This window comes from Dendronephthya gigantea, unplaced genomic scaffold, assembly GCF_004324835.1.
Source record: "Dendronephthya gigantea isolate DGI-Jeju-01 unplaced genomic scaffold, DenGig_1.0 000012F, whole genome shotgun sequence".
Taxonomy (NCBI): Eukaryota; Metazoa; Cnidaria; class Anthozoa; order Malacalcyonacea; family Nephtheidae; genus Dendronephthya; species Dendronephthya gigantea.
Window position 1 is genome coordinate 1,313,433 of NW_021163022.1, and position 18,236 is coordinate 1,331,668.

General features: G+C 34.8%; 1 long non-coding RNA gene across 1 annotated transcript; it reads left to right on the top strand.

Moving 5' to 3' along the window:
- Positions 1-235: 235 nt before the first annotated feature.
- On the top strand, positions 236-2,025 carry LOC114518773. Its single transcript, XR_003686522.1, has 4 exons — positions 236-419; positions 889-934; positions 1,580-1,697; positions 1,905-2,025. It is a non-coding gene; the product is annotated as an uncharacterized LOC114518773 (long non-coding RNA).
- The last annotated feature ends 16,211 nt before the right edge of the window (positions 2,026-18,236 follow it).

Consider the following 18,236-nt stretch of genomic DNA (forward strand, 5'->3'; position numbering starts at 1 on the left):
AGTTTCTCAGCTGTGCAAACTTTGTTACCCTTTACTGTTTTCTTGCGTGCCTGAATCGGAAATTGTAATAGGGTGGTTGTATAGATATTGCCTGATTTTCAATGATACGGAAATGGCTCATGATAATGAAGATGAAAAGTACAAAGACTTTAGTGAGTGTAGGATAATGCTAATTTGCAGAATATTGCAGGTTCTGCATAAGTTAGCATAAACAGCGAGTATAAATTGACGAAAACCGTGGCCTAATTACCCAGTTCGGAAGTGAAAGCAGGAAAACAAGACAACGAAAAACTCACAAGAGAAATAAAAAGCTGAGATGAGGACATTGTATTTGTTACTTGCACTTGGTCTGTTGTGTGCAGTGGTATATTCAATACCAGTCGAAAATGATCAACCCTTGGAAAACGAGTTGAAAGAAGGTACCAATTTGCAAGCAAAGTGAGATATTAGTTATCATAAAATCAGATCTTCTTCATTCTGGAAGATATGGATTATGGACATTTAGAATGTTAACGAAGCTGTTCGACGAAGAAGGGCGTTCAATCGGGTTCGTTTGTTTTAAGGCTTGATTCACACTAGCTCCTAAGAATCGGGAATCCATTGTATTATTTTCCGACAGACAAAACATTTTGCGCCCCAGTGACCTCAGACAAAGGGAATCACAAATTCGCACGAGAGGTGTGAACCGGGTTTTAAAATTTAATGTTTAATGGCAAAAATGATATCATATTATTAGACTCTATAATACGAATATATACCCGACAAAAACGCTGAAGATTCAGAAGAGACCAAGGAGACTCAGAAGATAAGAAACGAGTTAGCTTACTGCTCAGACTTGAAGTAGTTCGTAAATAAATGTTGGAAATAAATGTTTACAAACTTTTGTAGAGAATGATGAAAATGGTTTGGAAGGAAACGATGAAGACGACGTCGTGTATGTTTTATAAATTTTCACTATAAACACCAGAACATCTTTGCTTTGGGTTTATTCATGAGAGGGTTATTTTATTAAAAAGGGGCTCGAGGTATGATTTATTGAAACTAAACAAGAAAATTTCGGAGGTCAAGATAAAATATACACACATGACGCAAAGATACATAAAAGCAGTGGCGTAGCCAGCCCGACGATTTTGTCCCGCTATGTAAATTTCGAGTTATTATAATTATTCATGTCTTTAGAAATCTATTGTTTTCACAGTCAGTGAAAACCAAAATATTAGCATAGCGGGACAAATCGACAGGCTGGCTACGCTACTGCATAAAAGGGAAAGAAAGGGAATTTCCATATTACAATAGACATAGTTTTGCTTATAGAAATACGCATGGTAGCATGATGCAAAGTGATCTTCCCCTTTTTTAAGAGTGAATGCAGGAACTAAAATTTGGTAATTTAAATTCTTACGTTCTTCGTTACGATTCCGGACAGAATTTCACGTGTGAAAATGTGTAAACTGATTGATATTCGCAAGAAACACGCACAGGATCATTTTACATCAAAAGTAGTCTATGCCGCTTCTTAAAATATATAAAAAATTAGGATAAGCTTCTTTCAACTGACCTGGTATATGGATTTTTTTAGTGGCGAAGTTCAGGCAGATCCTTTGGCCTACATTAGTTTTCAGCGCATGGGCAAACCGTTTCGCAGAAGACGTAGACGTAGAAGAAGACGTTCTTAACTTGGATAAATACCACGTGATGTAAGTACTGTTGTAAGCCTGGTTTACACTTGTTTTAAGAACAGAAGATTCCCACATCATCATGAGTTGATGATTATTGTCATTGAAGTAAAAAATAAGGCTTTGTCTGTCTGAAGAATTTTCGATTCTTGTGTGAGCAAATTTTTTTTAATATCTTGAGGAATATATGTGCACAGAAGTTACATGTTGCATTTCTTTCTTGTACAGGATCAGCAAAAGACTGGACACACTGAAATGAATGGACAACATTAAAATGATAACTTTTTAAATTAGTGGCCATTCTTTCCAAAGTGTAACTGCAGAATCATTAAAAATCATGCATTGACTATACTTGCGTTTGTGTTTTGTTTTTGTGTGTGCGTGTTAGTGAGTCATTTTTTTTATTTTTTCATTTATTTACTGCATGATTTATTTAACTTCGCCAGTAACATGCATTCATGGCAGGGTTAGCACAACAGTGCAACACCAATTACTGTGGGTCCTATAAATTAATGAGATATATAATACATGCTATATATAATTATGCACAATGCCCTTAAACGTGACCTCTTTGCTGGGATAGCCTAGCCTTTTGTGCATAAATTAATAGGGCATTGTCAGTGTTGAATCTATACTGTATAGTATTAATTAGTCGGAATAAATATTACATGGCCTAATTTCAAATTTAAGATATCAATGCAATGCTATTGGCTATGGATTTCCAAAGAATATTTTAAAGTAAAAATTTAGCAAAGCGATTACGATTTTAAACTGTTGTTAATCATTCTACCTCATCCTGGATCTGCCACTAGACGCATGTTATATAAATCTGGATACTTATTATTAAAAATGGATAAATCTGTAAAACTTCATTATTATTACTTCTCCCCTCGGAATTTTAAGGCTGGCGAAACGACGGTCTGTGTTCAGGCTATACTATAGCTTATGATAGATTAGGCTAATTTTCGCTTTCCCAACTCCCGAAACCGAGGACAGCTTAATAAGTGGGGAAAAGGGTGAATAGAAAAAATCAAAATAACATTGCTGAGGAAATAAACATCATTTTTATGTCCCCAAGGCAAATATCAGTTTTTGCATGTGGATTGTTTACAAGACACTTTTCTTTGTATACTATAAAAATTGTGACGAAAAACTGTAACGATCGAGTCTTTTTTAACTGTACTTATCTCAGAAACGTTAATTTCCTAACAGCGACGTAGCTGATACCTGCACCAGCATGCTTGTTTTTGAAAGTAGCCAAGCTGTTTTTTTTCATATTTTCAAACAGTAATTACGCGTCAATTGCATGAAAATGATGGTTCTGGGCAAACAAACAAACGACAGCTCAGACGCACTCTTGAAGTACTTCAATCCTTCCTTTGACGTCTAAACATGGGAGGTAATCAATGACTGCTAATGACCGAAATTTATATATATTAGAAATTTATAAGTATTTCATATTTACAATGTCCTATATTATTATGATATAGGTAGTTATTTTATTTTATTTTTATGAAACGCTGTGTTGTTTATTACCTTAGGTTTTACACAACAATTATCTTACGTCCTAATACTATCCCTTAACATAATCCAAATGCAGGTTTTGAAACATAATAAACTATAACGTAAGGCAATAGCGTTAGCCGTGGAGCGTAGGTAAAAGAGCCTGGCTTGCGAGGTTGAGGCAATATACGTTTTTTCAACTACTGCGGTTTTTAGAGGAAAGAAAGAGGAACAACCATAACAACCATTACGAGTTACCAAATACGAATTATCCTGTTAAAATGTAGCTACATTAGAAAATATTGATTTTTAAATAATTAGGGGAGTTCCAACATCCAACCTAACATTAATGGTGTGAGATATTTTATTTACACGTGATCAAACAGATGTATTGCTCGAGTTTCGATAGTTATCTTGCAGTAAAATTTTGCATGCAAGTAGGATTTCTTGGTTTTTCACTGATCTTCTTAATAACCACTTCCTCACGGATATTCCACACCTACCCTGTATGGCTATAGGACATGTTATGAAACATGAACAAACTATATTTCTGTTGAATATTATAGATAAAAATAACATGCACGTATTAAATCACAAGAAATAGGGCGATATAATTTCATAAAAGCTTTTGTATCAAGACTGACGTCTTTTTTCAGTCAGGGGAAACTGAATTATCAGCTGATATTGATGTTTTTACAAAGTTATCTGTCGGTATGAAGACAGCTGAAGTGCAGCAAAGTGTCACAAGAGTTGGAGTGTAGCTACTTAAAAACAATGCAAACTGCATGAGGAATGAAAATAGCTTTTTAACGATTAAATTATTGCAGATGTTGATATACTTTTGTATTTCGAAAACTCTTGTTTGATATATTGACAAAAAAAGAAAGATTGCATGTGACTTCTGGTGAAAAATGTGAATTTACTAATTGAATATCCTGAGGATATTGTGATGTTTTGATACCCGTAAAGTAATAATGCGTTTGACCATGCATGCATTATAATATTATGTACATCACAAGTACAAATTACAAGTACAAAATTATTTCACTCCAACAAAACTGCACGAGAAGTTTATTTCCCCCGCATCAGTATATTCGTGTAATTACGATAACTAAAACCCAGATTAAATTACATCGTATACATTTTAGAGAAAAAGCTACATGGAACATGATGCAACATAGAGCAACTAAAACGACTGAAAAAAGTTGAAAATGCCCTGAAAGATTTAGTGTGTAAGGTAGTACGCGATTTTTAACAAAATTTCAAAACCTTCGGTGACCTAAATGCGTGTACTGAAAAAGCGAGGATTGAATCGAGAGGTCTGGAAGTTACATGCATCAATCATCAATATTTCCTTACATGTTATTTATGATGCAATCTCTTTCCAGGCTATTTTTGGCTTATTCGGTTGGGTTAGCTCAGGGATAAACAAGGTTAGCTAAAGAGATTTGTTAAATATAGGGTAGTAATTTTGAAGACCCCCAAAATCTTTATTCATTTTTAGCGCGTGCATGTCTATATGCATAAGGTGCGTTTTCAATCACAAAATGCTTTTGCCGATCGACATCTTAATGAGATTTACCTGGAGAGTCAAAAGTGATCGTAAATAATATGACTAAAAATATACTAAAAAATATTTTATTTCATTCACGCAGGCTCACGAAACATATAGTAATTTTGAATAATTATTATGAGGAAATTTAACTGTAAATTTATTTGTGTGAAAGCCACTTTTTTTTCCCACTTGCGTGCGTGTCATAGTAGATATTGTCACACCTAGTGATTAAACTTCTTGTGGGTTTTGTTTTTCTTAACTGAATTTTGTAGTATGTTACAGCTGAAATATACTCAATCTGAAAGTTTCCAGTGCAAGGATGGAATCGTTGCTTTATATTTTTTGACGTTTGTTAATATTAAAAAAATGCTGCACTTGAAGTCGTCTTCACGTCTTTACACTTGTCAATTGCATGCTGATTGCAATAAGTCTATCAAGTAGGGAAAAAAAGTTTCCTTCGCTTTATAACTTTGCAGTTTCTCAGCCATATACAAAACTCTTCAGCCTTCATGCGTTTTGATGTTCCCGTTACGTTTTTGGTATAAAAATTGCGTCTGTTATCATTCTTAGCTATTTTTTTCCCGCTCCCAAGTTACAAGCCACAAGGAGAATTTCGTCCAAAGGCAAAGCGGACTGACGCGTTGGCAACAAGCTTGTTTTCGTCAAAGCGGGCTAATTGGGCAAACGTATATAACATATATACCATTTACAAATTAAGTAAGCAGGCTAGCTCGGTTTGCCCTGATTATAAATTTTATAATGTATCTTTGTGTGACTGAATCGGAAATTGTAATAAGGTGCTTGTATAGATATTGACTGGTGTTCAAGTGATACTGTGATATACGGAAGTGAAAGTGATGGCTCTTGATCATAAAGAACAAGAAGACTTTCGTGAGTGTAGCATAATGCTAATTTGCAGGAATATTGCTAAGTTAGCATAAATCAGCATAAACAGCGGGTATATAAGCTAGTCGAAAACCGCAGTTGTATAACAGAAGTTCTGCAGTGAGAAGAAAGAAGTTCAGAAGACAGAAACGAGAAACTCTCAAGCGGAATGAGGACATTGTATTTGTTACTTGCACTTGGTCTGTTGTGTGCAGTGGTATATTCAATACCAGTCGAAGATGATGAACCTTTGGAAAACGAGTTAAAAGAAGGTACTCAGTAATTTTCAAACAAAGTGAAATTTTATAGTTATCATAAAATCTTCAGATCTTCTTCATTCTGGAAGATATAAACATTTAGTTACAGCTTAGAATACTATAACGAAGCATAGCTCGACGGAGCGAGGCGTTCGAATCAATCGGGTTCGTTTGTTTCAAAATTGATTTTTGGCCAAATTAATATAATTATTAGCCTCTATAAAACGAATACCCGACCAAAACGTTGAAGATGATCAGAACCAACCAAGGTGACTCCAGGGCGAAATTGCTCAGACTTGGACTGCGTAGTTCGTAAATAAATGTTTACAAACTTTTGCAGAGAATGATGAAAATGCCCTGGAAGAAGACGATGATGAAAATGCCCTGGAAGAAGTCGATGAAGATGCCGGCGAGTATGTTTTATAAATCTCAGCTCTTAAACACACTACATCTTTGCTTTGGGTTATTTTAATGAAAAGTGGCTGGAGGTGGAACTAATTTGCTGAATAAGAATGTACTTTCACAATTAATTTTTTTGAACGCGAGTGCGTTTGTGAACGCGAGATATTTTAATTAAAAATGAGAGAATCATTTCAAGCCAGGTACTACGGTCTACGGAACAACACGAATTTATATCAAAACACACAAATATATGCCAAAACACTTCTTAACAGCGTTTCAATAATTTTAACAAACACGAATTTATTCGCGAACACAAATTTATCAGCCCAAATTTATCAAACTTTGACTTTGTGAACGGTAATTGTATGTTAACTTCATGGCCAATTTAGTAAAAAAATTTGACCAGTTTTATCAGCTAAAATGTATACCACAATCCTAGCAGTGAATGCGGCCGGGAACAAAAAAAAATCGTAATTTTATTAAATTGTCATGAAAGTGATATTTGCAAGGAACACGCACAGGATCATTTTACATCAAAACTAGTTTAAAACAAATTTAAAAACGGGATAAGCTATCCTTCAACTGACCCGGTTTATGGAATGTTTTAGTTGCGAAGGTCGGTTTCAAGCAGATCCCTGGTTCAGTTCCTTAGGCTATTTAGCGAGAAAATTTCGTAGACGTAGACGTCATCACAGACATGTACGTGGATAAATGTGCCACTTGATGTAAGTACTGCGTTTGCCAAAGCCTAGTTTACACTTGTTTTAAGAACAGAAGATTCCCGCATCATCATGAGTTGATGATTATTGTCATTGAAGTACAAAAAGCCGCTTTGTCTGTCGGAAGAATTTCCGATTCTTGTGTGAACAAGTTTGTAATTTCCCGAGGAATTTATTTGCACAAAAGTTACATGTTGCATTTCTTTCTTGTTCAGGATAAAAGACTGGACACACTGAAACGAATGGACAACATTAAAATGATAACTTTTTAAACTAGTGGCCATTCTTTCCAAAGTGTAACTGCAGAATCATTAAAAATCATCATTGACTATACTTGTTTTTGTGTTTGTTTTTGTGTGTGTGTGTGTGTGTGCGTGCTAGTAAATCAGTGAACAACTTTTTTTTATTTACTGATTTATTTACTTATTTTAACTTCGCCAGTAACATGCATTCATGGCAGGGTCACCACAACAGCGCAGCACCAATTACTGTGGGTCCTATGAATGAATAAGATACAATACACGCCATGCACAATGCCCTTAGGCCTGATTCACTCCTAAGAATCGGGGATCCATTGTATTATTTTCCGATAGACAAAGCATTTTGCGCACAATCGACCTTAGACAAAGGGAATCCCTGATTCCTAGGCAGGGCCTCTTCTAACATATAGATTGGGGGGGAAATTGCCCCCCCCAACCCCCCTTACTTCCCCCCCAGTCGGCAATTTTGTCCCCCCCCCAGTAGAAAGTCCCTTTTCATATTTTTGGTGTGAAAATAACTCCCAAAGTTAATATTGGACAACATCACTAGCTTCCTGGCAATTATATATAAGTAAGAAAAAGGTGTGTTGACATTATTTTCTAAATTTGATCATCATCTGTTGCCCTATAGTGTAGCGAAACCTATATTTAAACTAGTAACTGGAATTTTATGGACTTTAGTAGATTTTTTCAGGTCCCCTTTTTACGTTATTTCAGGTCCCTTGGGAAAAATGTCCCACCCAGTTACATATCCTTAAAAGAGGCCCTGTTCCTAGGACAAGTGTGGACCATGCAGACTTTAAGCCTGGTTCACATGCACTTGTCCTAAGGATCGGGGATTCCGTTTGTTTGAATTCACTGGTAAAATCCACTGCTACAGCTTTGACTGGATTGCTTGTACAACTTACATCATAAACTCGCTTGGTATGCAATGAATACGCCAACAGTGAATGTCAGTCATATTCGAATCAGGCAGACCGAGAGTTTTAATTTAAGTTCATAAGAACTGCTGAGGATTAATGTAGCTGATTATTTTAGGGAATTGTAAGCAGGCGACCAAAGATTAAAACAATATCTAACACGAGTAACACACGTGTCGTTTTAAATTGTTTTTCTCTCTTCATGCACAATGAAATTATGTTTCTGAAACATTTCGGTCCAGTCAACTATACTGCATGCACACGGGTGTATTCAGTGTTTTGTTAGTTTTGCTAACACTGTTTCATGTTCCTGGGTCAGCGTAAAACTCAGTTTAACTGCACCGGCGTAGCCTCGTATCAGAAGTCATCCTCTAGATATTATATATTATTTGCACTGAATACAGTAGCTTAGTACAAGACCTAAAAGGAACTGAATCCGGCATATAATTTTAATAAGCTTTAATTTGCACCAAGACTGTCGTCGTTTTATAGTCAGGGAATTGAATTATTAGCTGATATTGATGTTTTTACGATTTATCAGTTGGTATTAAGACAGCTGAAGTTGAAGTGCCGCAAAGTGTTTACGAAAGTCGGAGTGTACGCGTACTTAAAAACAATGCAAACTTAAGGAATGAACTAAGCCTTTTAAAAGGAAAAAGAAAGAATGCATGTGATTTGAGGAAAACTAAAAATTCATTCTGGTTCAATGCTTTGCCAATTGCCGCAAGTTAAAGTAATGGTTCAAATAATGTGACCATTTTATGTCATATGAATTATAATACAATGGAAAAATTATTTATGATGCAATCTCTTTTCAGGCTATTTTTAGCTCGATTGGTTGGGTCAGGGAAAAAGCAAGGTTAGCTATAGAGATTTGTTAAATATAGGTTAATAATTTAGGTTAGTTATATAACATAATTTAATTGTAAATTTGGTTGTGTGAAAGTCACTCATTTTTTCCCCACTCGTGTGCGTGTCATTCGTGGATATCGTCACCTTGAGAACCCTCTCTTCCTCTAGTGATCTTCATATGTAATTTAATCTTTTTAAAAAAGCTTTTTGTTTTTCAGAACCGAATATTTAGTACATTACAGTTTCCCTCCACTCTCAAACTGAACTCAGGACAAAAATTACCATTAATATTATTTTAAAACACTCGCTGTCATAATGAATATAAGCCTGCATGATTACATAAACATAGAAACGAACCCAATCAAGCTTAGTAAAGCTGAAAGTTTCAAGAGGAATCGTTGCTTGGTATTTTTCGACATTTTCTTATCTTAAAAAAATGCTGCACGTCTTCTTCACGTTTTGACAATTGCATGTTTATTGCAAAAATTTCATCAAATTCGCTTTATAGCTAACTTTGCAGTTTCTCAGCTGTGCAAACTTTGTTACCCTTTAGCCGCTTTACTGTTTTCTTGCGTGCCTGAATCGGAAATTGTAATAGGGTGCTTGTATAGATATTGCCTGATTTTCAATGATACGGATCGAAAATGATAGAAATGGCTCTTGATAATAAAGATGAAAATTACAAAGACTTTAGTGAGTGTAGGATAATGCTAATTTGCAGGAATATTGCAGGTTCTGCATAAGTTAGCATAAACAGCGAGTATAAATTGACGAAAACCATGGCCTAATTACCCAGTTCGGAAGTGAAAGCAGGAAAACAAGACAACGAAAAACTCACAAGAGAAATAAAAAGCTGAGATGAGGACATTGCAAAATTACACCGAAAAATAATTTAATTAATTCAATTTTATACGGTCGCGCGAGCGAATTTTTCCCAAACGTGCACTATCACGAATAGACGATGGTTGAGTAGCCAATCAGAATGTAGGATTTGTAATAGACAATAGTCGGGTGTATACTAATATCCAATAGACAAAGCATTTTGCGCACCAGTGACCTCAGACAAAGGGAATCACGGATTCGCACGAGAAGTGTGAACCCGGTTTTAAAACTTAATGTTTGATGGCAAAAATGATATATTAGACTCTATAATACGAAAATATACCCGACAAAAACGTTGAAGATTCAGAGCAAACCAAATCGGTTCGGGAGATCAGAAAATGGCCAGCCTACTGCTCAGACTCGATTTGAAGTACTTCGCAAATAATTGTTGCAAATAAATGTTTACAAACTTTTGTAGAGAATGATGAAAATGCTTTGGAAGGAAACGATGAAGACGACATCGTGTATGTTTTATAAATTTTCACTATAAACACCAGAACATCTTTGCTTTGGGTTTATTCATGAGAGGGTTATTTTATTAAACAGATTATTTCAAATTATTTTATAAATACAAAATGTACTTTCATAAATAAATTTGTGAACGTGAGCAACCAGAGAATAACGAGATATTTTAATCAAAAAAGAGAGAATCATTCAATCAAAATTGACTAGTTTTAACAGCTAAAATATCTCCAGTGCAATACTGCTCTAGTTTATCTCTCACGACTCAACTATTTATTGAAACTAAAAAAGAAAAGTCCGGCGGTCCAGATAAAATGCACACTTGACGCAAAGATACATGAAAGGGAAAGGAAGGGAAATTGTATGTATAAATAGTCTATTTATGCCATAATAGAATATTATAGTATACAATTTCCATTCGTATATAATAGTTTTGCTTATAGAAATACGCATGATAGCTTAATGCAAAGTGATTTTTCCCTAAAATTTCGTATTTTAAATTCCTACGTTCTTCGTTACAATTCCAAAATTACACGTGTGAAAATGTGTAAACTGATATTCGCAAGAAACACGTACAGGATCATTTTACATCAAAAGTAGTCTATGCCGCTTCCTAAAACATAGAAAAAATTAGGATAAGCTTCCTTCAACTGACCTGGTATATGGAATTTTTTAGTGGCGAAGTTCAGGCAGATCCTTTGGCCTACATAAGTTTTCAGCGCATGGGCAAACCGTTTCGCAGAAGACGTAGACGTAGAAGAAGACGTTCTTAACTTGGATAAATACCACGTGATGTAAGTACTGTGTGTGCCAAAGCCTGCTTTACACTTGTTTTAACTTTTAAGAACAGAGGTCAGAAGATTCCCACATCATCATGAGTTCATGATTATTGCCATTGAAGTAAAAAAAAGGCTTTGTCTCTGTCGGAAGAATTTCCGATTCAGTGAACAAGTTTTTTTTAATATCCCGAGGAATTTATTTGCACAGAAGATAAATGTTGCATTTCTTCCTTGTTGAAGATTAAAAGACTGGACACACTGAAATGAACGGACAACATTAAAATGATAAATTTTTAAATTAGTGGCCGTGTAACCGTAGAATAATTAAAAATCATGCATTGACTATATGCATTGACTTATGCATGTCTGTTTGCGTGCTAGTGAATCAGTGAACAACATTTTTTTATTTTTTCATTTATTTACTGATAACTTCGCCAGTCATGCATTCATGACAAGGTTAGCATAACAGTGCGACACCAATTATACTGACAGTGCCTGTGGGTCCTATAAATTAATAAGATACAATACATGCTATATATATATATGCAGAATGCCCTTAAACGTGACCTCTTTGCAGGAATAGCCTGGCCTTTTGTACATTGAATTTCAACTGTGTTTCAGTGCTAGCCTATAGGCTTGTCCCAGGCTTCAAAGTTGATTTTACTAAGATCAAAAAGTCGTATATCGTACAAGAAAACAAACAACTAAAAGCCTGTTGCTATGTAGCAACTAACCTGCGCATGCGTGGCAGCTGCCTTGGAGGTTTCTGATAATGACGTTTTACCATTTATATTTTGCTATATGCAGGGACTCTGTTGTTTGTTTCCTAATTCTAACCCTAACTCTAGTTTTTTGTTGTACTTTGTGAATTACTTACTTAACATAGTTAATTAAAAATTTTGTATATTTATGATATTAGATCGAATAACTTAGATTAAATGTACGATAAAGGAAGTTGTGGCAACTTTATAATAATGTAAAAAAAAATTGGAGGCTTATGATCCTGACAAGACATGGATTACGAGGTCACCAGACGCATTGGCTGAAGCGTAGATCAAATCACGGGGCAGCATCTCAACTTGAAGACCAAACCGCAGAAACATTGATTTGTAATAATTTTGTTGCATTTGGATTTGCTGTTGATCTCTGAACCACTCATACCCGCCACTTCCTGCGAGACCCCCACCAAAGAAACCCACCAATAAACCTGTCACGAGTCGTGCTGGTGGAAGAGCATATGAAAAAGCAAAACCAGCAAGAAGACCAAGACCCGCTCCCAATCGAGTGCCAGGTGTGGGCTTTGTCACGACTACCCAACGGTAGATAACACCAAAAAAGCTTAGAAGTATATCCATCATTTCCTTCAAGGCTGTTACCTTACTTTGCCAGAAGTGTGGATCCTTCAAATAACTCTGGAACATTTCAAGGTATGGGCCTAACACAGTTATTGTATTACGTGTATCGGGGTTTAGCAATGCATTCGTAATCATGAGGAAATTTCGAGTGTTTAAGAAAACCTCAGCCAACAAGGGATCGGTGACGCTTTCCATAAACCATTTGTTTTGTAAATACGTGAAAGCTTTTTCAAGTTCGCCGATGAGAACTGTATAGCCATCGAAATCTTCATTCTTGAATCTTGCTGGATCTACGATGATATTTTTTTCTCCGTAGCGTTCAGAAACCTCTCTTGTCACCATTGCGCGGTGCTCATCGCAGAGAAACAAATCTTGTCTCACTTTCTCGTTGAAGGGAATAAAATCAAGTCGCTTTGTTGTAGCTGAGCATTTTGGGGCACGGCAATGAATTTTATTACCACCTTCAACGAAGAAACTTGGGTTAAACTGTTGCAGACATAAAATCTCTTCATTCTTTGTTTGTTCAGCCGTGCGAAGACTTATAGCTTTCATTTCAGACAGCTGTCGATCTGTAATCCATTCCATTCTCGGCTGGGTGCGTTGTTCGCGATTTATCTTTAAACCGCTCTTTACTTGTATATCATCGCATATTTTTTGTATGAACTTGCTTATAGCCATGATTTTTGTCACCGTGCACTTTAAAACGATACGATAGGGATAAGTTGAAGAAAGAATCGAAACAAACAACTAGGCCCTGTTGCTATAAACAAGTGTGAATAATGTTAGCCAATCAGTGCGTTTGTTACATTTTTCGTCCTTGACCAATCAGAATGCGCTAAATTCAAAATATATAAACAAAGGAGTGGGAAAATAGCACTGAGTGGTTCTGAGCCCTCCGTGCCATTCGATATTAAGCTTTTCACTTCAAAACTAGCAAATTGTGACAAAGCGTAACTTTTTTTTTAATTTCCTCGTGGGGATTTTTTAAATTCGATCCACAACGCGAAATATAATTTATGTTTGAATAACCGCATGTCAACGCGCGTAAAATAGCAGACAGCTTAAAAGACCCTGGGTACGAGGTTGACACCCTATATATAATAGCCTGTCTTTAAAACGCATATGAAATACTTTGTCAGACTATAAATTTTGTACTTTAAACGTATTTCCTTCCAGAGACTGACTATATAGTGTAGTAAAGACCCTATATTCTGTGGTACAGAGTAATACCTTCCCAGCTTATTTTCTCCAACAAATTGTTTATACTGTCGGTTTCATTCTGTTCGTTTCTGCATCATCGTCGTAGTCTTCGTCACATCTTTTATTTATTTTTTTTATTTTTAAATTTCCCCTATATTTCCCAAATTTTTCGCTATGTTTCATCAAAACCTATTAACAAGTGCTCTATAATAATTTGGGCCTACCAACCTTTAGGCCTTTAGTTAATATTCAGTTATATTAAAATATATGTACAGTCAAATCAGCAAGATAACTTTTAGCGTACTATTACTTACAGAAAGAAAACGATAAAGTAAAAATTAATTCCAATACCAATAAAAGATAGCCGTATCATAATACATTAATGGTCCGAGTCGTAGATAATATGCATGAAACTAGAATGATTTTTCAGAACCATTATGTATTGCGCAAAAAGTGTTGTTCAATATGTTTTTTGAAAACGTTTTGGGAGTTTATGTGTTTAAATTTACGTCTTTGACACCGCTTATGTTTGAAATTGAATTGATAATAGGTTGATTGAATATAAATGTAACAGCTCGATATATATTTAATTTTACTAAATATGTATTTATATCTATATATTGAATATTGCAACAATCCAGGAACCATATATAGATTACTGGTCTTCCTGGTCATAAAGAAATTCTTCAGGAAGATTTTTAAGATGGTGATATCTAACTTACTTGAATTTCTGTTCACAAAATGTCGGATTTATGCAATTATACCAGAGGCTCTAATGATTTTTTTTTATACTCTTTCAATTTGTTCATTCCACGTCATGCAGACATTCATCAATGATAATACCAAGAAAGTTTGTATTTTTTACTTGTTCATGATATGTTTATATTATTTATGGTAATTTTCACTTCATGCTTGAGTTATATATATATATATATATATATATATATATATATATATATATATATATATATATATATATATATACATATATATATATATATATATATATATATATATATATATATATATATATATATATATATATATTATATATATATATATATATATATATATATATATATATATATGCAATGTGTTTGTCACTGGGTCGACAGAGCTCAATGCCAAAGAGGCAGAGCAGTAATACAATACAATTGAAGATAAAAAATTAAAAACCGTTTGCTCGGTTACTCGAGTTTCACGCCTTTAAAAAGCGATCATCAGACTAACATTCCTTATTATTTACAAAGCATTTACAGAGCACAGTTTTAAAACCCGATATGTCGATCACAAGCAATCCTTTGAAAAGAAGAAGTACGCAACAAAAACATCGTTGTCGAAGTACCTCTGGAAATTAAAGGAATCAGGAATAAAGTATTCGATCAAGTGGTCAGTTATACAGCGAGCCCGTGCTTACCGCGGTGGATCAAGACAATGCAACCTCTGCCTGGCTGAGAAACTTTGCATTCTAAATGCCGACAAGCGTTTCTTATTGAACAAAAAGTCAGAACTAATTTCATCATGTAGGCACAAAAACAAATTTTTATGCTAATTTTTTATTCAATTTTTATCCAACTCTTATGCAATTTGCGTCCAACTTATGTAAATATTTTATGGATGTTTTTTAGGTATTAATGCTTTGTAAATAATAAGGAATGTTAGTCTGATGATCGCTTTTTTTTCCCACAGAAGTATTACTATAGAGCTAATAAGACGAGAATAAAATTCAATGAACTTGGTTTACTTCATATGATTTTATTCTCTAAAAATTTGTTTCGTATAACAAGCAGTGCTTGCCACACTCATCGGGTGAATTTAAATGTCGCGCTATATAGCTAGTTGCCATGGTTAGCTATATATATACTATCAGTTACATGTTTGACGGAGAACGGATTGCATATATACATACATATACGTATTATATTAGTTTACATTACTTAAGAGAGATTTATTTCTATGTCTGCATTTTGATAAAAGTTCGCTTCGCTTCTGCTCTAGTTTATCTCTCTGTAAAATTTAATGTTTAATGGCCAAAATAATATAAAATTATTAGGCTCTGTGATACGAATACCCGACAAAAACGCTGAAGATTCAGAGCAAACCAAGGAGATTCCATACGCGAAAATCAGTTCAGAAGATCAGAAAAGAAGCCATCCTATACTGCTCAGACTTAATTGAGGTAGTTCGTAAATAATTGTTGAAAATAAATGTTTACAAACTTTTGTAGAGAATGATGAAAATGCTTTGGAAGGAAACGATGAAGACGACAACGTGTATGTGTTTATACATTCTTTAAAAACACCGGAACCTCTTTGCTTTGGGTTAATTTCATGAGAGGGTTATTTTATTAAAAAGGAGCTAGAGGTATGGAACTAATTTCTTAAATAAGAAATGTACTTTCACAAATAAATTTGTGAACGTGAGCAACCAGAGAATAACTAGATATTTCAATTAAAAAAGAGAGAATCAAAATTGACTAGTTTTAACAGCTAAAATATCTCCAGTGCAATACTGCATGCTCTAGTTTATCTCTCAAGACTCAACTATTTATTGAAACTAAAAAAGAAAAGCCTGGCGGTCCAGATAAAATACACACTTGACGCAGAGATACATGAAAGGGAAAGGAAGGGAAATTGTATGTAAATAGTCTATTTATGCCACAATATATAGAATATTATACAATTTTCATACGTATATAATACTTTTGCTTATAGAAATACGCATGATAGCATGATGCAAAGTGATTTTCCCCTAAAATTTCGTAATTTAAATTCTTACGTTCTTCGTTACATTTCCAGACAGAATTATACACGTGTGAAAATGTGTAAACTGACACTCGCAAGAAACACGTACAGGATTATTTTACATCAAAAGTAGTCTATGCCGCTCTTAAAACATAGACTGAAAAATTAGGATAAGCTTCCTTCAACTGACCTGGTATATGGAATTTTTTAGTGGCGAAGTTCAGGCAGATCCTTTGGCCTACATAAGTTTTCAGCGCATGAGCAAGCCGTTTCGCAGAAGACGTAGACGTAGAAGAAGACGTTCTTAACTTGGATAAATACCACGTGATGTAAGTACTGTGTGTGCCAAAGCCTGGCTTACACTTGTTTTAACATTCAGAATAGAAATGAGATGATTCCCACATCATCATGAGTTCATGATTATATTGTCATTGAAGTAAAAAATAAGGCTTTGTCAATCGGAAGCCGAATTTCCGATTCTTGTGTGAATTTTTGAAGTTTTGTAATTTCCCGAGGAATTTATGTGCACAGAAGTTACATGTTGCATTTCTTTCTTGTTCAGGATAAAAGACTGGACACACTGAAATGAATGGACAACATTAAAATGATGACTTTTTAAATTAGTGACCATTTGTTCCACAATGTAACTGTAGAATCATTAAAAATCATTCACTGAAGATACTTGTGTTCGTGTTTTCTTTTTGTGTGTATGCGTGTTTCGAGTGAATCAGTGCACATGAACAATCTTTTTTATTTACTGATTTATTTAACTTCGCCAGGAACATGCGTTCATGGCAGGGTTACCACAACAGTACGGCGCCAATTACTGTGGGTCATATTCTTTGTTTGTTTAGCCGTGCGAAGATGTATAGCTCTCATTTCAAACAGCTGTCTTTCCGTGACCCACTTCAAACTCGGGTGTGCAAGTTGTTCGCGATTTATCTTTAAATCGCTCTTCACTTTTATCGTCGCATATTTTTTGTATCAACTTGCTTATAGTCATGATTTTTATCACCATGTACTTTAAAACGATACGATAGGGATAAGTTGAAGAAACAATTGAAACAAACTACTGAACCCTGTTGCTATAGCAACATATAAATGCTAAGCTAGACTAAAACCTAAAACATCAAAGCTAGGTTGAAAAAACCTACGGACAGCCCTGCGAGGTGGTGAGACGCTTTATAATCCCTAAAATCATAGCTTAACTGGTCTTTCAAAAAATATTTGTTGAAACACGCTGCATGTAAACATTTTGCGACTTTATCCTGCATGATTTTCTTAAGCCAGGTTGGTTCTTTATGTCTGGATGGCAGCTACGTACATTTCTAAACCCTTGCTTAGTAAATTGATAGTAGAAATTGATAATAGGTAATCACAAACTTCGCTGATTAATTGATCACAAATTCACTTACAACTGTTGTAGTGATAATTATAATAACTCACTTAAAAACATGCATAGTCGGGTTGCATGGCTGACCGTTCAAAGTGCGTATGTGCACGTATACGTTCAAAAGTGCATTTTTTACTGGCGTTTTCTTTACATTATTTGGTTGTGATGGAAACAACCCCATTTTTGTTTTTTCTTCATTTTTTTGCACAATTATTCTAGAAAAAATGAGCTTTTTGTCTATAACCATCCTATATTTATCGGGACTTTTAGAAAAGGACGATAATTCCAACAACGTAACAGAGTATTTGCACTTCAAGAACATATATAAATAGAAAATAGTTTTAGAAATAAAAGAAGTCATGAATTTTCTTTATTTGCTCAATACACCCCAA